The sequence below is a fragment of the Hemitrygon akajei genome, chromosome 24 (genome assembly GCF_048418815.1).
Source record: "Hemitrygon akajei chromosome 24, sHemAka1.3, whole genome shotgun sequence".
Taxonomy (NCBI): Eukaryota; Metazoa; Chordata; class Chondrichthyes; order Myliobatiformes; family Dasyatidae; genus Hemitrygon; species Hemitrygon akajei.
This window is the reverse complement of record NC_133147.1, coordinates 62,711,197-62,734,908: the sequence shown is the minus strand read 5'-3', so window position 1 is coordinate 62,734,908 and position 23,712 is coordinate 62,711,197. Positions and strand designations below refer to the sequence as shown.

The 23,712-nt window shown below is 40.6% G+C and overlaps 1 protein-coding gene across 3 annotated transcripts in view; it reads left to right on the top strand.

Annotated features, from left to right (window-relative positions):
* LOC140716093 (synapsin-1-like) overlaps positions 1 to 23,712 on the top strand; it is a 344,219-nt gene that overhangs the window by 244,635 nt on the left and 75,872 nt on the right. The gene's annotated exons all lie outside the window — the stretch shown is intronic.

Sequence of the window (23,712 nt, the reverse complement as noted above, 5' to 3'; positions counted from 1 at the left end):
GAGAATATTGTCGATCGCACAGAGTCAAAGTGGAGATTATTGTCAGACGCACAAAGTCAAAGTGGAGATTATTGTCAGTCGCACAAAATCAATGTGGAGAAGATTGTCAGACGGACAAAGTCAAAGTGGAGAATACTGTTGGTCGCACAGAGTCAAAGTGGAGATTATTGTTAGACGCACAAAGTCAAAGTGGAGATTATTGTCAGCCGCACAACATCAAAGTGGAGATTATTGTCAGATGCACAACGTCAACGGTGAGATTATTGTCAGATGCACAATGTCAAAGTGGAGATTATTGTCAGACACACGAAGGCAAAATTGAGATTATTGTCAGACGCACAACGTCAAAGTGGAGATTGCTGTCAGATGCAGAAATTCAAAGTGGATAATATTGGCAGACGCACAAAGTCAAAGTGGTGAATATTGTCAGACGCACAAAGTTAAAGTGGAGATTATTGTCAGACGCCCAACATCAAAGTTGAGATTATTATCAGTCGCACTAATTCAAAGTCGAGAAGATTGTCAGACATACAAAGTCAAAGTGGAGAATATTGTCAGAAGCACAAAGTCAAAGTGGTGATTATTGTCAGACGCACAAAGTCAAAGTGGGGATTATTGTCAAATGCACGAAGTCAAAGTGGAGATTATTGTTAGACGCAGGAAGTCAAAGTGGAATTTATTGTCAGTCGGATAAAGTCAAAGAGGAGATTATTGTCAGACGCACAACGTAAACGGTGAGATTACTGTCAGATGCACAATGTCAAAGTGGAGATTATTGTCACACACACGAAGTGAAAGTGTAGATTATTGTCAGACGCTCGAAGTCAAAGTGGAGATTATTGTCAGTCGCACAAAATCAAAGTGGAGAAAATTGTCAGACGGACAAAGTCAAAGTGGAGAATATTGTCAGTCGCACAATGTCAAAGTGGAGATTATTGTCAGTCGCACAAAATCAATGTGGAGAAGATTGTCAGACGGACAAAGTCAAAGTGGAGAATATTGTCGATCGCACAGAGTCAAAGTGGAGATTATTGTCAGACGCACAAAGTCAAAGTGGAGATTATTGTCAGTCGCACAAAATCAAAGTGGAGAAGATTGTCAGACGGACAAAGTCAAAGTGGAGAATATTGTCGATCGCACAGAGTCAAAGTGGAGATTATTGTCAGACGCACAAAGTCAAAGTGGAGATTATTGTCAGTCGCACAAAATCAATGTGGAGAAGATTGTCAGACGGACAAAGTCAAAGTGGAGAATATTGTCGGTCGCACAGAGTCAAAGTGGAGATTATTGTTAGACGCACAAAGTCAAAGTGGAGATTATTGTCAGCCGCACAACATCAAAGTGGAGATTATTGTCAGACGCACAACGTCAACGGTGAGATTATTGTCAGATGCACAATGTCAAAGTGGAGATTATTGTCAGACACACGAAGGCAAAATTGAGATTATTGTCAGACGCACAACGTCAACGGTGAGATTATTGTCAGATGCACAATGTCAAAGTGGAGATTATTGTCAGACACACGAAGGCAAAATTGAGATTATTGTCAGACGCACAACGTCAAAGTGGAGATTGCTGTCAGATGCAGAAATTCAAAGTGGATAATATTGTCAGTCGCACAGACTCAAAGTGGAGAATATTGTCGATCGCACAAAGTCAAAGTGGAGATTATTGTCAGACGCACAACATCAAAGTGGAGATTATTGTCAGACGCACAATGTCAACGGTGAGATTGTTGTCAGATGCACAATGTCAATGTGGAGATTATTGTCAGACACACGAAGTCAAAGTGTAGATTATTGTCAGACGCACAAAGTCAAAGTGGAGATTATTGTCAGACGCACAACATCAAAGTGGAGATTATTTGTCAGTCGCACTAATTCAAAGTCGGGAAGATTGTCAGACGTACAAAGTCAAAGTGGAGAATATTGTCAGAAGCACAAAGTCAAAGAGGTGATTATTGTCAGACGCACAAAGTCAAAGTGGAGATTATTGTCAGTCGGACAAAGTAAACGTGGAGATTATTGTCAGACGCACAACGTCAACGGTGAGATTATTGTCAGATGCACCATGTCAACGTGGAGATTATTGTCAGACACACGAAGTCAAAGTGGAGAAGATTGTCAGACGGACAAAGTGAAAGTGGAGAATATTGTCGATCGCACAGAGTCAAAGTGGAGATTATTGTCAGACGCACAAAGTCAAAGTGGAGATTATTGTCAGTCGCACAAAATCAATGTGGAGAAGATTGTCAGACGGACAAAGTCAAAGTGGAGAATATTGTCGGTCGCACAGAGTCAAAGTGGAGATTATTGTTAGACGCACAAAGTCAATGTGAAGATTATTGTCAGACGCACAACATCAAAGTGGAGATTATTCTCAGACGCACAACGTCAACGGTGAGATTATTGTCAGATGCACAATGTCAACGGTGAGATTATTGTCAGACACACGAAGTCAAAGTGGAGAAGATTGTCAGACGGACAAAGTCAAAGTGGAGAATATTGTCGATCGCACAGAGTCAAAGTGGAGATTATTGTCAGACGCACAAAGTCAAAGTGGAGATTATTGTCAGTCGCACAAAATCAATGTGGAGAAGATTGTCAGACGGACAAAGTCAAAGTGGAGAATACTGTTGGTCGCACAGAGTCAAAGTGGAGATTATTGTCAGACGCACAAAGTCAAAGTGGAGATTATTGTCAGTCGCACAAAATCAATGTGGAGAAGATTGTCAGACGGACAATGTCAAAGTGGAGAATACTGTTGGTCGCACAGAGTCAAAGTGGAGATTATTGTCAGACGCACAAAGTCAAAGTGGAGATTATTGTCAGTCGCACAAAATCAATGTGGAGAAGATTGTCAGACGGACAAAGTCAAAGTGGAGAATATTGTCGATCGCACAGAGTCAAAGTGGAGATTATTGTCAGACGCACAAAGTCAAAGTGGAGATTATTGTCAGTCGCACAAAATCAAAGTGGAGAAGATTGTCAGACGGACAAAGTCAAAGTGGAGAATATTGTCGATCGCACAGAGTCAAAGTGGAGATTATTGTCAGACGCACAAAGTCAAAGTGGAGATTATTGTCAGTCGCACAAAATCAATGTGGAGAAGATTGTCAGACGGACAAAGTCAAAGTGGAGAATACTGTTGGTCGCACAGAGTCAAAGTGGAGATTATTGTTAGACGCACAAAGTCAAAGTGGAGATTATTGTCAGCCGCACAACATCAAAGTGGAGATTATTGTCAGACGCACAACGTCAACGGTGAGATTATTGTCAGATGCACAATGTCAAAGTGGAGATTATTGTCAGACACACGAAGGCAAAATTGAGATTATTGTCAGACGCACAACGTCAACGGTGAGATTATTGTCAGATGCACAATGTCAAAGTGGAGATTATTGTCAGACACACGAAGGCAAAATTGAGATTATTGTCAGACGCACAACGTCAAAGTGGAGATTGCTGTCAGATGCAGAAATTCAAAGTGGATAATATTGTCAGTCGCACAGACTCAAAGTGGAGAATATTGTCGATCGCACAAAGTCAAAGTGGAGATTATTGTCAGACGCACAACATCAAAGTGGAGATTATTGTCAGACGCACAATGTCAACGGTGAGATTGTTGTCAGATGCACAATGTCAATGTGGAGATTATTGTCAGACACACGAAGTCAAAGTGTAGATTATTGTCAGACGCACAAAGTCAAAGTGGAGATTATTGTCAGACGCACAACATCAAAGTGGAGATTATTTGTCAGTCGCACTAATTCAAAGTCGGGAAGATTGTCAGACGTACAAAGTCAAAGTGGAGAATATTGTCAGAAGCACAAAGTCAAAGAGGTGATTATTGTCAGACGCACAAAGTCAAAGTGGAGATTATTGTCAGTCGGACAAAGTAAACGTGGAGATTATTGTCAGACGCACAACGTCAACGGTGAGATTATTGTCAGATGCACCATGTCAACGTGGAGATTATTGTCAGACACACGAAGTCAAAGTGGAGAAGATTGTCAGACGGACAAAGTGAAAGTGGAGAATATTGTCGATCGCACAGAGTCAAAGTGGAGATTATTGTCAGACGCACAAAGTCAAAGTGGAGATTATTGTCAGTCGCACAAAATCAATGTGGAGAAGATTGTCAGACGGACAAAGTCAAAGTGGAGAATATTGTCGGTCGCACAGAGTCAAAGTGGAGATTATTGTTAGACGCACAAAGTCAATGTGGAGATTATTGTCAGATGCACAACATCAAAGTGGAGATTATTCTCAGACGCACAACGTCAACGGTGAGATTATTGTCAGATGCACAATGTCAACGGTGAGATTATTGTCAGACACACGAAGTCAAAGTGGAGAAGATTGTCAGACGGACAAAGTCAAAGTGGAGAATATTGTCGATCGCACAGAGTCAAAGTGGAGATTATTGTCAGACGCACAAAGTCAAAGTGGAGATTATTGTCAGTCGCACAAAATCAATGTGAAGATTGTCAGACGGACAAAGTCAAAGTGGAGAATATTGTTGGTCGCATAGAGTCAAAGTGGAGATTATTTTCAGACGCACAACGTCAACGTTGAGATTATTGTCAGATGCAGAATGTCAAAGTGGAGATTATTGTCAGACACACGAAGTCAAAGTGGAGATTATTGTCAGACGCACAACATCAAAGTGGAGATTATTGTCAGTCGCACTAATTCAAAATCGAGAGGATTGTCAGTCGGACAAAGTCAAAGTGGAGAATATTGACAGAAGCACAAAGTCAAAGTGGTGATTATTGTCAGACGCACAATGTCAAAGTGGGGATTATTGTCAGATGCACGAAGTCAAAGTGGAATTTATTGTCAGTCGGACAAAGTAAAAGTGGAGATTGTTGTCAGACGCACAACGTCAACGGTGAGATTATTGTCAGATGCACAATGTCAAAGTGGAGATTATTGTCAGACGGACAAAGTCAAAGTGGAGAATATTGTCAGACGCACAACATCAAAGTGGAGATTATTGTCAGGCGCACAACGTCAACGGTGAGATTATTGTCAGATGCACAATGTCAAAGTGGAGATTATTGTCAGACACACGAAGGCAAAGTGTAGATAATTGTCAGACGCACAACATCAACGGTGAGGTTATTGTCAGATGCACAAAATCAAAGTGGAGATTATTGTCAGACACACAACGTCAAAATTGAGATTATTGTCATACGCACAATGTCAAAGTGGAGATTGCTGTCAGATGCAGGAATTCAAAGTGGATAATATTGGCAGACGCACAAAGTCAAAGTGGAGAATATTGTCAGACGCACAAAGTCAAAGTGGAGATTATTGTCAGACGCACAACTTCAAAGTGGAGATTATTGTCAGTCGCACTAATTCAAAGTCGAGAAGATTGTCAGACATACAAAGTCAAAGTGGAGAATATTGTCAGAATCACAAAGTCAAAGTGGTGATTATTGTCAGACGCACAAAGTCAAAGTGGGGATTATTGTCAGTTGCACGAAGTCAAAGTGGAGATTATTGTTAGACGCAGGAAGTCAAAGTGGAATTTATTGTCAGTCGGACAAAGTCAAAGTGGAGATTATTGTCAGACGCACAACGTCAACGGTGAGATTACTGTCAGATGCACAATGTCAAAGTGGAGATTATTGTCAGACACACGAAGTCAAAGTGTAGATTATTGTCAGACGCACGAAGTCAAAGTGGAGATTATTGTCAGTCGCACAAAATCAAAGTGGAGAAGATTGTCAGACGGACAAAGTCAAAGTGGAGAATATTGTCAGTCGCACAGACTCAAAGTGGAGATTATTGTCAGACGCACAAAGTCAAAGTGGAGATTATTGTCAGACGCACAACATCAAAGTGGAGATTATTGTCAGACGCACAATGTCAACGGTGAGATTGTTGTCAGATGCACAATGTCAATGTGGAGATTATTGTCAGACACACGAAGTCAAAGTGTAGATTATTGTCAGACGCACAAAGTCAAAGTGGAGATTATTGTCAGACGCACAACATCAAAGTGGAGATTATTTGTCAGTCGCACTAATTCAAAGTCGGGAAGATTGTCAGACGTACAAAGTCAAAGTGGAGAATATTGTCAGAAGCACAAAGTCAAAGAGGTGATTATTGTCAGACGCACAAAGTCAAAGTGGAGATTATTGTCAGTCAGACAAAGTAAACGTGGAGATTATTGTCAGACGCACAACGTCAACGGTGAGATTATTGTCAGATGCACCATGTCAACGTGGAGATTATTGTCAGACACACGAAGTCAAAGTGGAGAAGATTGTCAGACGCACAAAGTCAAAGTGGAGATTATTGTCAGTCGCACAAAATCAATGTGGAGAAGATTGTCAGACGGACAAAGTCAAAGTGGAGAATATTGTCGGTCGCACAGAGTCAAAGTGGAGATTATTGTTAGACGCACAAAGTCAATGTGGAGATTATTGTCAGACGCACAACATCAAAGTGGAGATTATTCTCAGACGCACAACGTCAACGGTGAGATTATTGTCAGATGCACAATGTCAACGGTGAGATTATTGTCAGACACACGAAGTCAAAGTGGAGAAGATTGTCAGACGGACAAAGTCAAAGTGGAGAATATTGTCGATCGCACAGAGTCAAAGTGGAGATTATTGTCAGACGCACAAAGTCAAAGTGGAGATTATTGTCAGTCGCACAAAATCAATGTGGAGAAGATTGTCAGACGGACAAAGTCAAAGTGGAGAATACTGTTGGTCGCACAGAGTCAAAGTGGAGATTATTGTTAGACGCACAAAGTCAAAGTGGAGATTATTGTCAGCCGCACAACATCAAAGTGGAGATTATTGTCAGACGCACAACGTCAACGGTGAGATTATTGTCAGATGCACAATGTCAAAGTGGAGATTATTGTCAGACACACGAAGGCAAAATTGAGATTATTGTCAGACGCACAACATCAACGGTGAGATTATTGTCAGATGCACAATGTCAAAGTGGAGATTATTGTCAGACACACGAAGGCAAAATTGAGATTATTGTCAGACGCACAACGTCAAAGTGGAGATTGCTGTCAGATGCAGAAATTCAAAGTGGATAATATTGTCAGTCGCACAGACTCAAAGTGGAGAATATTGTCGATCGCACAAAGTCAAAGTGGAGATTATTGTCAGACGCACAACATCAAAGTGGAGATTATTGTCAGACGCACAATGTCAACGGTGAGATTGTTGTCAGATGCACAATGTCAATGTGGAGATTATTGTCAGACACACGAAGTCAAAGTGTAGATTATTGTCAGACGCACAAAGTCAAAGTGGAGATTATTGTCAGACGCACAACATCAAAGTGGAGATTATTTGTCAGTCGCACTAATTCAAAGTCGGGAAGATTGTCAGACGTACAAAGTCAAAGTGGAGAATATTGTCAGAAGCACAAAGTCAAAGAGGTGATTATTGTCAGACGCACAACGTCAACGGTGAGATTATTGTCAGATGCACCATGTCAACGTGGAGATTATTGTCAGACACACGAAGTCAAAGTGGAGAAGATTGTCAGACGGACAAAGTGAAAGTGGAGAATATTGTCGATCGCACAGAGTCAAAGTGGAGATTATTGTCAGACGCACAAAGTCAAAGTGGAGATTATTGTCAGTCGCACAAAATCAATGTGGAGAAGATTGTCAGACGGACAAAGTCAAAGTGGAGAATATTGTCGGTCGCACAGAGTCAAAGTGGAGATTATTGTTAGACGCACAAAGTCAATGTGGAGATTATTGTCAGACGCACAACATCAAAGTGGAGATTATTCTCAGACGCACAACGTCAACGGTGAGATTATTGTCAGATGCACAATGTCAACGGTGAGATTATTGTCAGACACACGAAGTCAAAGTGGAGAAGATTGTCAGACGGACAAAGTCAAAGTGGAGAATATTGTCGATCGCACAGAGTCAAAGTGGAGATTATTGTCAGACGCACAAAGTCAAAGTGGAGATTATTGTCAGTCGCACAAAATCAATGTGGAGAAGATTGTCAGACGGACAAAGTCAAAGTGGAGAATACTGTTGGTCGCACAGAGTCAAAGTGGAGATTATTGTCAGACGCACAAAGTCAAAGTGGAGATTATTGTCAGTCGCACAAAATCAATGTGGAGAAGATTGTCAGACGGACAATGTCAAAGTGGAGAATACTGTTGGTCGCACAGAGTCAAAGTGGAGATTATTGTCAGACGCACAAAGTCAAAGTGGAGATTATTGTCAGTCGCACAAAATCAATGTGGAGAAGATTGTCAGACGGACAAAGTCAAAGTGGAGAATATTGTCGATCGCACAGAGTCAAAGTGGAGATTATTGTCAGACGCACAAAGTCAAAGTGGAGATTATTGTCAGTCGCACAAAATCAAAGTGGAGAAGATTGTCAGACGGACAAAGTCAAAGTGGAGAATATTGTCGATCGCACAGAGTCAAAGTGGAGATTATTGTCAGACGCACAAAGTCAAAGTGGAGATTATTGTCAGTCGCACAAAATCAATGTGGAGAAGATTGTCAGACGGACAAAGTCAAAGTGGAGAATACTGTTGGTCGCACAGAGTCAAAGTGGAGATTATTGTTAGACGCACAAAGTCAAAGTGGAGATTATTGTCAGCCGCACAACATCAAAGTGGAGATTATTGTCAGATGCACAACGTCAACGGTGAGATTATTGTCAGATGCACAATGTCAAAGTGGAGATTATTGTCAGACACACGAAGGCAAAATTGAGATTATTGTCAGACGCACAACGTCAAAGTGGAGATTGCTGTCAGATGCAGAAATTCAAAGTGGATAATATTGGCAGACGCACAAAGTCAAAGTGGTGAATATTGTCAGACGCACAAAGTTAAAGTGGAGATTATTGTCAGACGCCCAACATCAAAATTGAGATTATTATCAGTCGCACTAATTCAAAGTCGAGAAGATTGTCAGACATACAAAGTCAAAGTGGAGAATATTGTCAGAAGCACAAAGTCAAAGTGGTGATTATTGTCAGACGCACAAAGTCAAAGTGGGGATTATTGTCAAATGCACGAAGTCAAAGTGGAGATTATTGTTAGACGCAGGAAGTCAAAGTGGAATTTATTGTCAGTCGGATAAAGTCAAAGAGGAGATTATTGTCAGACGCACAACGTAAACGGTGAGATTACTGTCAGATGCACAATGTCAAAGTGGAGATTATTGTCACACACACGAAGTGAAAGTGTAGATTATTGTCAGACGCTCGAAGTCAAAGTGGAGATTATTGTCAGTCGCACAAAATCAAAGTGGAGAAAATTGTCAGACGGACAAAGTCAAAGTGGAGAATATTGTCAGTCGCACAATGTCAATGTGGAGATTATTGTCAGACACACGAAGTCAAAGTGTAGATTATTTTCAGACGCACAATGTCAAAGTGGAGATTATTGTCAGACGCACAACATCAAAGTGGTGATTATTGTCAGTCACACTAATTCAAAGTCGAGAAGATTGTCAGACGTACAAAGTCAAAGTGGAGAATATTGTCAGAAGCACAAAGTCAAAGAGGTGATTATTGTCAGACGCACAAAGTCAAAGTGGAGATTATTGTCAGTCGGACAAAGTAAAAGTGGAGATTATTGTCAGAATCACAACGTCAACGGTGAGATTATTGTCAGACGCACAACGTCAAAGTGGAGATTGCTGTCAGATGCAGAAATTCAAAGTGGATAATATTGTCAGTCGCACAGACTCAAAGTGGAGAATATTGTCGATCGCACAAAGTCAAAGTGGAGATTATTGTCAGACGCACAACATCAAAGTGGAGATTATTGTCAGACGCACAATGTCAACGGTGAGATTGTTGTCAGATGCACAATGTCAATGTGGAGATTATTGTCAGACACACGAAGTCAAAGTGTAGATTATTGTCAGACGCACAAAGTCAAAGTGGAGATTATTGTCAGACGCACAACATCAAAGTGGAGATTATTTGTCAGTCGCACTAATTCAAAGTCGGGAAGATTGTCAGACGTACAAAGTCAAAGTGGAGAATATTGTCAGAAGCACAAAGTCAAAGAGGTGATTATTGTCAGACGCACAAAGTCAAAGTGGAGATTATTGTCAGTCGGACAAAGTAAACGTGGAGATTATTGTCAGACGCACAACGTCAACGGTGAGATTATTGTCAGATGCACCATGTCAACGTGGAGATTATTGTCAGACACACGAAGTCAAAGTGGAGAAGATTGTCAGACGGACAAAGTGAAAGTGGAGAATATTGTCGATCGCACAGAGTCAAAGTGGAGATTATTGTCAGACGCACAAAGTCAAAGTGGAGATTATTGTCAGTCGCACAAAATCAATGTGGAGAAGATTGTCAGACGGACAAAGTCAAAGTGGAGAATTTTGTCGGTCGCACAGAGTCAAAGTGGAGATTATTGTTAGACGCACAAAGTCAATGTGGAGATTATTGTCAGACGCACAACATCAAAGTGGAGATTATTCTCAGACGCACAACGTCAACGGTGAGATTATTGTCAGATGCACAATGTCAACGGTGAGATTATTGTCAGACACACGAAGTCAAAGTGGAGAAGATTGTCAGACGGACAAAGTCAAAGTGGAGAATATTGTCGATCGCACAGAGTCAAAGTGGAGATTATTGTCAGACGCACAAAGTCAAAGTGGAGATTATTGTCAGTCGCACAAAATCAATGTGGAGAAGATTGTCAGACGGACAAAGTCAAAGTGGAGAATACTGTTGGTCGCACAGAGTCAAAGTGGAGATTATTGTCAGACGCACAAAGTCAAAGTGGAGATTATTGTCAGTCGCACAAAATCAATGTGGAGAAGATTGTCAGACGGACAATGTCAAAGTGGAGAATACTGTTGGTCGCACAGAGTCAAAGTGGAGATTATTGTCAGACGCACAAAGTCAAAGTGGAGATTATTGTCAGTCGCACAAAATCAATGTGGAGAAGATTGTCAGACGGACAAAGTCAAAGTGGAGAATATTGTCGATCGCACAGAGTCAAAGTGGAGATTATTGTCAGACGCACAAAGTCAAAGTGGAGATTATTGTCAGTCGCACAAAATCAAAGTGGAGAAGATTGTCAGACGGACAAAGTCAAAGTGGAGAATATTGTCGATCGCACAGAGTCAAAGTGGAGATTATTGTCAGACGCACAAAGTCAAAGTGGAGATTATTGTCAGTCGCACAAAATCAATGTGGAGAAGATTGTCAGACGGACAAAGTCAAAGTGGAGAATACTGTTGGTCGCACAGAGTCAAAGTGGAGATTATTGTTAGACGCACAAAGTCAAAGTGGAGATTATTGTCAGCCGCACAACATCAAAGTGGAGATTATTGTCAGACGCACAACGTCAACGGTGAGATTATTGTCAGATGCACAATGTCAAAGTGGAGATTATTGTCAGACACACGAAGGCAAAATTGAGATTATTGTCAGACGCACAACGTCAAAGTGGAGATTGCTGTCAGATGCAGAAATTCAAAGTGGATAATATTGGCAGACGCACAAAGTCAAAGTGGTGAATATTGTCAGACGCACAAAGTTAAAGTGGAGATTATTGTCAGACGCCCAACATCAAAGTTGAGATTATTATCAGTCGCACTAATTCAAAGTCGAGAAGATTGTCAGACATACAAAGTCAAAGTGGAGAATATTGTCAGAAGCACAAAGTCAAAGTGGTGATTATTGTCAGACGCACAAAGTCAAAGTGGGGATTATTGTCAAATGCACGAAGTCAAAGTGGAGATTATTGTTAGACGCAGGAAGTCAAAGTGGAATTTATTGTCAGTCGGATAAAGTCAAAGAGGAGATTATTGTCAGACGCACAACGTAAACGGTGAGATTACTGTCAGATGCACAATGTCAAAGTGGAGATTATTGTCACACACACGAAGTGAAAGTGTAGATTATTGTCAGACGCTCGAAGTCAAAGTGGAGATTATTGTCAGTCGCACAAAATCAAAGTGGAGAAAATTGTCAGACGGACAAAGTCAAAGTGGAGAATATTGTCAGTCGCACAATGTCAATGTGGAGATTATTGTCAGACACACGAAGTCAAAGTGTAGATTATTTTCAGACGCACAATGTCAAAGTGGAGATTATTGTCAGACGCACAACATCAAAGTGGTGATTATTGTCAGTCACACTAATTCAAAGTCGAGAAGATTGTCAGACGTACAAAGTCAAAGTGGAGAATATTGTCAGAAGCACAAAGTCAAAGAGGTGATTATTGTCAGACGCACAAAGTCAAAGTGGAGATTATTGTCAGTCGGACAAAGTAAAAGTGGAGATTATTGTCAGAATCACAACGTCAACGGTGAGATTATTGTCAGATGCACAATGTCAATGTGGAGATTATTGTCAGACACACGAAGTCAAAGTGTAGATTATTGTCAGACGCACAAAGTCAAAGTGGAGATTATTGTCAAACGCACAATGTGAAAGTGGAGATTATTGTCAGATGCAGAAAGTCAAGGTGGAGAATATTGTCAGACGGACAAAATCAAAGTGGAGTTTATTGTCAGGCGCAGAAAGTCAAAGTGCAGATTATTGTCAGACGCACAAAGTCAAAGTGGAGATTATTGTCAGACGCACAACATCAATGTGGAGATTATTGTCAGTCGCACTAATTCAAAGTCGAGAAGATTGTCAGACAGACAAAGTCAAAGTGTAGATTATTGTCAGACGCACAATGTCAAAGTGGAGATTATTGTCAGACGCACAACATCAAAGTGGAGAATATTGTCAGTCGGACAAAGTAAAAGTGGAGATTATTGTCAGACGCACAACGTCAACGGTGAGATTATTGTCAGATGCACAATGTCAAAGTGGAGATTATTGTCAGACACACGAAGTCAAAGTGGAGAAGATTGTCAGACGGACAAAGTCAAAGTGGAGATTATTGTCAGTCACACAAAATCAATGTGGAGAAGATTGTCAGACGGACAAAGTCAGAGTGGAGAATATTGTCGGTCGCACAGAGTCAAAGTGGAGATTATTGTTAGACGCACAAAGTCAAAGTGGAGATTATTGTCAGACGCACAACATCAAAGTGGAGATTATTGTCAGACGCACGAAGTCAAAGTGTAGATTATTGTGAGACGCACAACATCAACGGTGAGATTATTGTCAGATGCACAAAATCAAAGTGGAGATTATTGTCAGACGCACAACGTCAAAGTGGAGATTGCTGTCAGATGCAGAAAGTCAAAGTGGAGAATATTGTCAGAAGCACAAAGTCAAAGTGGTGATTATTGTCAGACTCACAAAGTCAAAGTGGTGATTATTGTCAGACTCACAAAGTCAAAGTGGGGATTATTGTCAGATGCACGAAGTCAAAGTGGAGATTATTGTTAGACGCAGGAAGTCAAAGTGGAATTTATTGTCAGTCGGACAAAGTCAAAGTGGAGATTATTGTCAGACGCACAACGTCAACGTTGAGATTATTGTCAGATGCAGAATGTCAAAGTGGAGATTATTGTCAGACACACGAAGTCAAAGTGGAGATTATTGTCAGACGCACAACATCAAAGTGGAGATTATTGTCAGTCGCACTAATTCAAAATCAAGAGGATTGTCAGACGGACAAAGTCAAAGTGGAGAATATTGACAGAAGCACAAAGTCAAAGTGGAGATTATTGTCAGTCGGACAAAGTCAAAGTGGAGATTATTGTCAGACGCAGGAAGTCAAAGTGGAATTTATTGTCAGTCGGACAAAGTAAAAGTGGAGATTGTTGTCAGACGCACAACGTCAACGGTGAGATTATTGTCAGATGCACAATGTCAAAGTGGAGATTATTCTCAGACAGACAAAGTCAAAGTGGAGAATATTGTCGGTCGCACAGAGTCAAAGTGGAGATTATTGTCAGATGCACAAAGTCAAAGTGGAGATTATTGTCAGACGCACAACATCAAATTGGAGGTTATTGTCAGACGCACAACGTCAAAGTGGAGATTACATTCAGATGCAGAATGTCAAAGTGGAGATTACTGTCATACGCACAAAGTCAAAGTGGGGAATATTGTCAGACGCACAAAGTCAAAGTGGAGATTATTGTCAGACGCACAACGTCAAAGTGGAGATTGCTGTCAGATGCAGAAAGTCAAAGTGGAGAATATTGTCAGAAGCACAAAGTCAAAGTGGTGATTATTGTCAGACTCACAAAGTCAAAGTGGTGATTATTGTCAGACTCACAAAGTCAAAGTGGGGATTATTGTCAGATGCACGAAGTCAAAGTGGAGATTATTGTTAGACGCAGGAAGTCAAAGTGGAATTTATTGTCAGTCGGACAAAGTCAAAGTGGAGATTATTGTCAGACGCACAACGTCAACGTTGAGATTATTGTCAGATGCAGAATGTCAAAGTGGAGATTATTGTCAGACACACGAAGTCAAAGTGGAGATTATTGTCAGACGCACAACATCAAAGTGGAGATTATTGTCAGTCGCACTAATTCAAAATCAAGAGGATTGTCAGACGGACAAAGTCAAAGTGGAGAATATTGACAGAAGCACAAAGTCAAAGTGGAGATTATTGTCAGTCGGACAAAGTCAAAGTGGAGATTATTGTCAGACGCAGGAAGTCAAAGTGGAATTTATTGTCAGTCGGACAAAGTAAAAGTGGAGATTGTTGTCAGACGCACAACGTCAACGGTGAGATTATTGTCAGATGCACAATGTCAAAGTGGAGATTATTCTCAGACAGACAAAGTCAAAGTGGAGAATATTGTCGGTCGCACAGAGTCAAAGTGGAGATTATTGTCAGATGCACAAATTCAAAGTGGAGATTATTGTCAGACGCACAACATCAAATTGGAGGTTATTGTCAGACGCACAACGTCAAAGTGGAGATTACATTCAGATGCAGAATGTCAAAGTGGAGATTACTGTCATACGCACAAAGTCAAAGTGGGGAATATTGTCAGACGCACAAAGTCAAAGTGGAGATTATTGTCAGACGCACAACATCAAAGTGGAGATTATTGTCAGTCGCACTAATTCAAAGTCAAGAAGATTGTCAGACGGACAAAGTCAAAGTGGAGAATATTGTCAGATGCACGAAGTCAAAGTGGAGTTTATTGTCAGTCGGACAAAGTCAAAGTGGAGATTATTGTTAGATGCAGGAAGTCAAAGTGGAATTTATAGTCAGTAGGACAAAGTCAAAGTGGAGATTATTGTCTGACGCACAACGTCAAAGGTGAGATTACTGTCAGAGGCACAATGTCAAAGTGGAGATTATTGTCAGACACACGAAGTCAAAGTGTAGATTATTGTCAGACGCACAAAGTCAAAGTGGAGATTATTGTCAGACGCACAAAATCAAAGTGGAGAATATTGCCAGACGGACAAAGTCAAAATGGAGAATATTGTCAGTCGCACAGAGTCAAAGTGGAGATTACTGTCAGATGCAGAAAGTCAAAGTGGTGAATATTGTCAAACGCACAAAGTCAAAGTGGAAAATTTTGTCAGATGGACAAAATCAAAGTGGAGATTACTGTCAGGCGCAGAAAGTCAAAGTGGAGATTATTGTCAGATGCACAACATCAAAGTGGAGGTTATTGTCAGACGCACAACGTCAAAGTGGAGATTACTGTCAGATGCAGAATGTCAAAGTGGAGATTACTGTCAGACGCACAAAGTCAAAGTGTAGAATATTGTCAGACGCACAACATCAAAGTGGAGATTATTGTCAGTCGCACTATTTCAAAGTGGAGAAGAGTGTCAGACGGACAAAGTCAAAGTGGAGATTATTGTCAGTCGGACAAAGTCAAAGTTGAGATTATTGTTAGATGCAGGAAGTCAAAGTGGAATTTATTGTCAGTCGGACAAAGTCAAAGTGGAGATTATTGTCAGACGCACAACGTCAAAGGTGAGATTATTGTCAGAGGCACAATGTCAAAGTGGAGATTATTGTCAGACACACGAAGTCAAAGTGTAGATTATTGTCAGACGCACAAAGTCAAAGTGGAGATTATTGTCAGTCGCACAAAATCAAAGTGGAGAAGATTGTCAGACGCACAAAGTCAAAGTGGAGATTTTTATCAGCCGGACAAAATCAAAGTGGAGATTATTGTTTGACACACAACGTCAAAATTGAGATTATTGTCAGACGCACAAAGTCAAAGTGGAGAATATTGTCAGACGCACAAAGTCAAAGTGGAAAATTTTGTCAGACGGACAAAATCAAAGTGGAGATTATTGTCAGACGCAGAAAGTCAAACTGGAGATTATTGTCAGATGCACAAAGTCAAAGTGGAGATTATTGTCAGACGCACAAAGTCAATGTGGAGATTATTGTCAGACGCACAAAGTCAAAGTGGAGATTATTGTCAGATGCACAATGTCAAAGTGGAGATTATTGTCAGACGCAGAAAGTCAAAGTGGAGATTATTGTCAGATGCACTAAGTCAAAGTGGAGATCATTTTTAGACGCCGGAAGTCGAAGTGGAAAATATTGTCAGACACACAAAGTCAAAGTGGTGATTATTGTCAGGCGCAGAAAGGCAAGGTGGAGAATATTGTAAGACGCAGAAAGTCAAAGTGTAGATTATTGTCAGACGCACAAAGTCAAAGTGGAGATTATTGTCAGACGCACAACATCAAAGTGGAGATTATTGTCAGTCGCACTAATTCAAAGTCGAGAAGATTGTCAGACGTACAAAGTCAAAGTGGAGAATATTGTCAGAAGCACAAAGTCAAAGAGGTGATTATTGTTAGACGCAGGAAGTCAAAGTGGAGATTATTGTCAGTCGGACAATGTAAAAGTGGAGATTATTGTCAGACGCACAACGTCAACGGTGAGATTATTGTCAGATGCACAATGTCAAAGTGGAGATTATTGTCAGACACACGAAGTCAAAGTGGAGATTATTGTCAGACGCACAACATCAAAGTGGAGATTATTGTCAGTCGCACTAATTCAAAATCAAGAGGATTGTCAGACGGACAAAGTCAAAGTGGAGAATATTGACAGAAGCACAAAGTCAAAGTGGAGATTATTGTCAGTCGGACAAAGTCAAAGTGGAGATTATTGTCAGACGCAGGAAGTCAAAGTGGAATTTATTGTCAGTCGGACAAAGTAAAAGTGGAGATTGTTGTCAGACGCACAACGTCAACGGTGAGATTATTGTCAGATGCACAATGTCAAAGTGGAGATTATTCTCAGACAGACAAAGTCAAAGTGGAGAATATTGTCGGTCGCACAGAGTCAAAGTGGAGATTATTGTCAGATGCACAAATTCAAAGTGGAGATTATTGTCAGTCGCACTAATTCAAAATCAAGAGGATTGTCAGACGGACAAAGTCAAAGTGGAGAATATTGACAGAAGCACAAAGTCAAAGTGGAGATTATTGTCAGTCGGACAAAGTCAAAGTGGAGATTATTGTCAGACGCAGGAAGTCAAAGTGGAATTTATTGTCAGTCGGACAAAGTAAAAGTGGAGATTGTTGTCAGACGCACAACGTCAACGGTGAGATTATTGTCAGATGCACAATGTCAAAGTGGAGATTATTCTCAGACAGACAAAGTCAAAGTGGAGAATATTGTCGGTCGCACAGAGTCAAAGTGGAGATTATTGTCAGATGCACAAATTCAAAGTGGAGATTATTGTCAGACGCACAACATCAAATTGGAGGTTATTGTCAGACGCACAACGTCAAAGTGGAGATTACATTCAGATGCAGAATGTCAAAGTGGAGATTACTGTCATACGCACAAAGTCAAAGTGGGGAATATTGTCAGACGCACAAAGTCAAAGTGGAGATTATTGTCAGACGCACAACATCAAAGTGGAGATTATTGTCAGTCGCACTAATTCAAAGTCAAGAAGATTGTCAGACGGACAAAGTCAAAGTGGAGAATATTGTCAGATGCACGAAGTCAAAGTGGAGTTTATTGTCAGTCGGACAAAGTCAAAGTGGAGATTATTGTTAGATGCAGGAAGTCAAAGTGGAATTTATAGTCAGTAGGACAAAGTCAAAGTGGAGATTATTGTCTGACGCACAACGTCAAAGGTGAGATTACTGTCAGAGGCACAATGTCAAAGTGGAGATTATTGTCAGACACACGAAGTCAAAGTGTAGATTATTGTCAGACGCACAAAGTCAAAGTGGAGATTATTGTCAGACGCACAAAATCAAAGTGGAGAATATTGCCAGACGGACAAAGTCAAAATGGAGAATATTGTCAGTCGCACAGAGTCAAAGTGGAGATTACTGTCAGATGCAGAAAGTCAAAGTGGTGAATATTGTCAAACGCACAAAGTCAAAGTGGAAAATTTTGTCAGATGGACAAAATCAAAGTGGAGATTACTGTCAGGCGCAGAAAGTCAAAGTGGAGATTATTGTCAGATGCACAACATCAAAGTGGAGGTTATTGTCAGACGCACAACGTCAAAGTGGAGATTACTGTCAGATGCAGAATGTCAAAGTGGAGATTACTGTCAGACGCACAAAGTCAAAGTGTAGAATATTGTCAGACGCACAACATCAAAGTGGAGATTATTGTCAGTCGCACTATTTCAAAGTGGAGAAGAGTGTCAGACGGACAAAGTCAAAGTGGAGATTATTGTCAGTCGGACAAAGTCAAAGTTGAGATTATTGTTAGATGCAGGAAGTCAAAGTGGAATTTATTGTCAGTCGGACAAAGTCAAAGTGGAGATTATTGTCAGACGCACAACGTCAAAGGTGAGATTATTGTCAGAGGCACAATGTCAAAGTGGAGATTATTGTCAGACACACGAAGTCAAAGTGTAGATTATTGTCAGACGCACAAAGTCAAAGTGGAGATTATTGTCAGTCGCACAAAATCAAAGTGGAGAAGATTGTCAGACGCACAAAGTCAAAGTGGAGATTTTTATCAGCCGGACAAAATCAAAGTGGAGATTATTGTTTGACACACAACGTCAAAATTGAGATTATTGTCAGACGCACAAAGTCAAAGTGGAGAATATTGTCAGACGCACAAAGTCAAAGTGGAAAATTTTGTCAGACGGACAAAATCAAAGTGGAGATTATTGTCAGACGCAGAAAGTCAAACTGGAGATTATTGTCAGATGCACAAAGTCAAAGTGGAGATTATTGTCAGACGCACAAAGTCAATGTGGAGATTATTGTCAGACGCACAAAGTCAAAGTGGAGATTATTGTCAGATGCACAATGTCAAAGTGGAGATTATTGTCAGACGCAGAAAGTCAAAGTGGAGATTATTGTCAGATGCACTAAGTCAAAGTGGAGATCATTTTTAGACGCCGGAAGTCGAAGTGGAAAATATTGTCAGACACACAAAGTCAAAGTGGTGATTATTGTCAGGCGCAGAAAGGCAAGGTGGAGAATATTGTAAGACGCAGAAAGTCAAAGTGGAGATTATTGTCAAATGCACAATGTGAAAGTGGAGATTATTGTCAGACGCACAACGTCAACGGTGAGATTATTGTCTGATGCACAATGTCAATGTGAACATTATTGTCAGACACACGAAGCCAAAGTGTAGATTATTGTCAGACGCACAAAGACAAAGTGGAGATTATTGTCAGACGCACAACATCAAAGTGGAGATTATTGTCAGTCGCACTAATTCAAAGTCGAGAAGATTGTCAGACGTACAAAGTCAAAGTGGAGAATATTGTCAGAAGCACAAAGTCAAAGAGGTGATTATTGTCAGACGCACAAAGTCAAAGTGGAGATTATTGTCAGTCGGACAATGTAAAAGTGGAGATTATTGTCAGACGCACAACGTCAACGGTGAGATTATTGTCAGATGCACAATGTCAAAGTGGAGATTATTGTCAGACACACGAAGTCAAAGTGGAGAAGATAGTCAGACGGACAAAGTCAAAGTGGAGAATATTGTCGATCGCACAGAGTCAAAGTGGAGATTATTGTCAGACGCACAAAGTCAAAGTGGAGATAATTGTCAGTCGCACAAAATCAATGTGGAGAAGATTGTCAGACGGACAAAGTCAAAGTGGAGAATATTGTCGGTCGCACAGAGTCAAAGTGGAGATTATTGTTAGACGCACAAAGTCAAAGTGGAGATTATTGTCAGACGCACAACATCAATGTGGAGATTATTGTCAGTCGCACTAATTCAAAGTCGAGAAGATTGTCAGACAGACAAAGTCAAAGTGGAGAATATTGTCAGAAGCACAAATTCAAAGTGGTGATTATTGTCAGACGTACAAAGTCAAAGTGGGGATTATTGTCAGTTGCACGAAGTCAAAGTGGAGATTATTGTTAGACGCAAGAAGTCAAAGTGGAATTTATTGTCAGTCGGACAAAGTCAAAGTGGAGATTATTGTCAGACGCACAACGTCAACGGTGAGATTATTGTCAGTTGCACGAAGTCAAAGTGGAGATTATTGTTAGACGCAGGAAGTCAAAGTGGAATTTATTGTCAGTCGGACAAAGTCAAAGTGGAGATTATTGTCAGACGCACAACATCAAAGTGGAGATTATTGTCAGACGCACAACGTCAACGGTGAGATTATTGTCAGATGCACAATGTCAATGTGGACATTATTGTCAGACACACGAAGTCAAAGTGTAGATTATTGTCAGACGCACAAAGTCAAAGTGGAGATTATTGTCAGACGCACAACATCAAAGTGGAGATTATTGTCAGTCGGACAATGTAAAAGTGGAGATTATTGTCAGACGCACAACGTCAACGGTGAGATTATTGTCAGATGCACAAAATCAAAGTGGAGATTATTGTCAGACACACAACGTCAAAATTGAGATTATTGTCAGACGCACAACGTCAAAGTGGAGATTGCTGTCAGATGCAGAAAGTCAAAGTGGAGAATATTGTCAGAGGCACAAAGTCAAAGTGGTGATTATTGTCAGACGCACAAAGTCAAAGTGGGGATTATTGTCAGATGCACGAAGTCAAAGTGGAGATTATTGTTAGACGCAGGAAGTCAAAGTGGAATTTATTGTCAGACGCACAACGTCAAAGTGGAGATTAATGTCAGACGCACAACGTCAACGGTGAGATTATTGTCAGATGCACAATGTCAATGTGAACATTATTGTCAGACACACGAAGTCAAAGTGTAGATTATTGTCAGACGCACAAAGTCAAAGTGGAGATTATTGTCAGACGCACAACATCAAAGTGGAGATTATTGTCAGTCGCACTAATTCAAAGTCGAGAAGATTGTCAGACGTACAAAGTCAAAGTGGAGAATATTGTCAGAAGCACAAAGTCAAAGAGGTGATTATTGTCAGACGCACAAAGTCAAAGTGGAGATTATTGTCAGTCGGACAATGTAAAAGTGGAGATTATTGTCAGACGCACAACGTCAACGGTGAGATTATTGTCAGATGCACAATGTCAAAGTGGAGATTATTGTCAGACACACGAAGTCAAAGTGGAGAAGATAGTCAGACGGACAAAGTCAAAGTGGAGAATATTGTCGATCGCACAGAGTCAAAGTGGAGATTATTGTCAGACGCACAACGTCAAAGTGGAGATTGCTGTCAGATGCAGAAAGTCAAAGTGGAGAATATTGTCAGAGGCACAAAGTCAAAGTGGTGATTATTGTCAGACGCACAAAGTCAAAGTGGGGATTATTGTCAGATGCACGAAGTCAAAGTGGAGATTATTGTTAGACGCAGGAAGTCAAAGTGGAATTTATTGTCAGACGCACAACGTCAAAGTGGAGATTAATGTCAGACGCACAAAGTCAAAGTGGAGATTATTGTTAGACGCAGGAAGTCAAAGTGGAATTTATTGTCAGACGCACAACGTCAAAGTGGAGATTAATGTCAGACGCACAAAGTCAAAGTGGAGATTATTGTCAGACGCACAACATCAAAGTGGAATTTATTGTCAGACGCACAACGTCAAAGTGGAGATTAATGTCAGACGCACAACGTCAACGGTGAGATTATTGTCAGATGCACAATGTCAATGTGAACATTATTGTCAGACACACGAAGTCAAAGTGTAGATTATTGTCAGACGCACAAAGTCAAAGTGGAGATTATTGTCAGACGCACAACATCAAAGTGGAGATTATTGTCAGTCGCACTAATTCAAAGTCGAGAAGATTGTCAGACGTACAAAGTCAAAGTGGAGAATATTGTCAGAAGCACAAAGTCAAAGAGGTGATTATTGTCAGACGCACAAAGTCAAAGTGGAGATTATTGTCAGTCGGACAATGTAAAAGTGGAGATTATTGTCAGACGCACAACGTCAACGGTGAGATTATTGTCAGATGCACAATGTCAAAGTGGAGATTATTGTCAGACACACGAAGTCAAAGTGGAGAAGATAGTCAGACGGACAAAGTCAAAGTGGAGAATATTGTCGATCGCACAGAGTCAAAGTGGAGATTATTGTCAGACGCACAACGTCAAAGTGGAGATTGCTGTCAGATGCAGAAAGTCAAAGTGGAGAATATTGTCAGAGGCACAAAGTCAAAGTGGTGATTATTGTCAGACGCACAAAGTCAAAGTGGGGATTATTGTCAGATGCACGAAGTCAAAGTGGAGATTATTGTTAGACGCAGGAAGTCAAAGTGGAATTTATTGTCAGACGCACAACGTCAAAGTGGAGATTAATGTCAGACGCACAAAGTCAAAGTGGAGATTATTGTCAGACGCACAACATCAAAGTGGAGATTATTGTCAGTCGCACTAATTCAAAGTCGAGAAGATTGTCAGACGGACAAAGTCAAAGTGGAGAATATTGTCAGATGCACAAAGTCAAAGTGGTGATTATTGTCAGACGCACAAAGTCAATGTGGGGATTATTGTCAGATGCACGAAGTCAAAGTGGAGATTATTGTCAGTCGGACAAAGTCAAAGTGGAGATTATTGTCAGACGCACAACGTCAAAGGTGAGATTATTGTCAGAGGCACGATGTCAAAGTGGAGATTCTTGTCAGACACACGAAGTCAAAGTGTAGATTATTGTCAGACGCACAAAGTCAAAGTGGAGATTATTGTCAGTCGTACAAAATCAAAGTGGAGAAGATAGTCAGACGGACAAAGTCAAAGTGGAGAATATTGTCAGTCGCACAGAGTCAAAGTGGAGACTATTGTCAGACGCACAAAGTCAAAGTGTTGATTATTGTCAGACGCACAAAGTCAAAGTGGAGATTTTTGTCAGCCGGACAAAATCAAAGTGGAGATTATTGTCAGACACACAACGTCAAAGTGGAGATTACTGTCAGATGCAGAAAGTCAAAGTGGAGAATATTGTCAGACGCACAAAGTCAATGTGGAAAATTTTGTCAGACGGACAAAATCAAAGTGGAGATTATTGTCAGGCGCAGAAAGTCAAACTGGAGATTATTGTCAGATGCACAAAGTCAAAGTGGAGATTATTGTCAGACAGACAAAGTCAAAGTGGAGATTATTCTCAGACGCACAAAGTCAAAGTGGAGATTATTGTCAGATGCACAATGTCAAAGTGGAGATTATTGTCAGACACAGAAAGTCAAAGCGGAGATTATTGTCAGATGCACGAAGTCAAAGTGGAGATCATTTTTAGACGCCGGAAGTCGAAGTGGAAAATATTGTGAGACACACAAAGTCAAAGTGGAGATTATTGTCAGGCACAGAAAGTCAAAGTGGAGAATATTGTCAGACGCAGAAAGTCAAAGTGGAGATTATTGTCAAACGCACAATGTGAAAGTGGAGATTATTGTCAGATGCAGGAAGTCAAAGTAGATAGATAGATAGATACTTTATTCATCCCC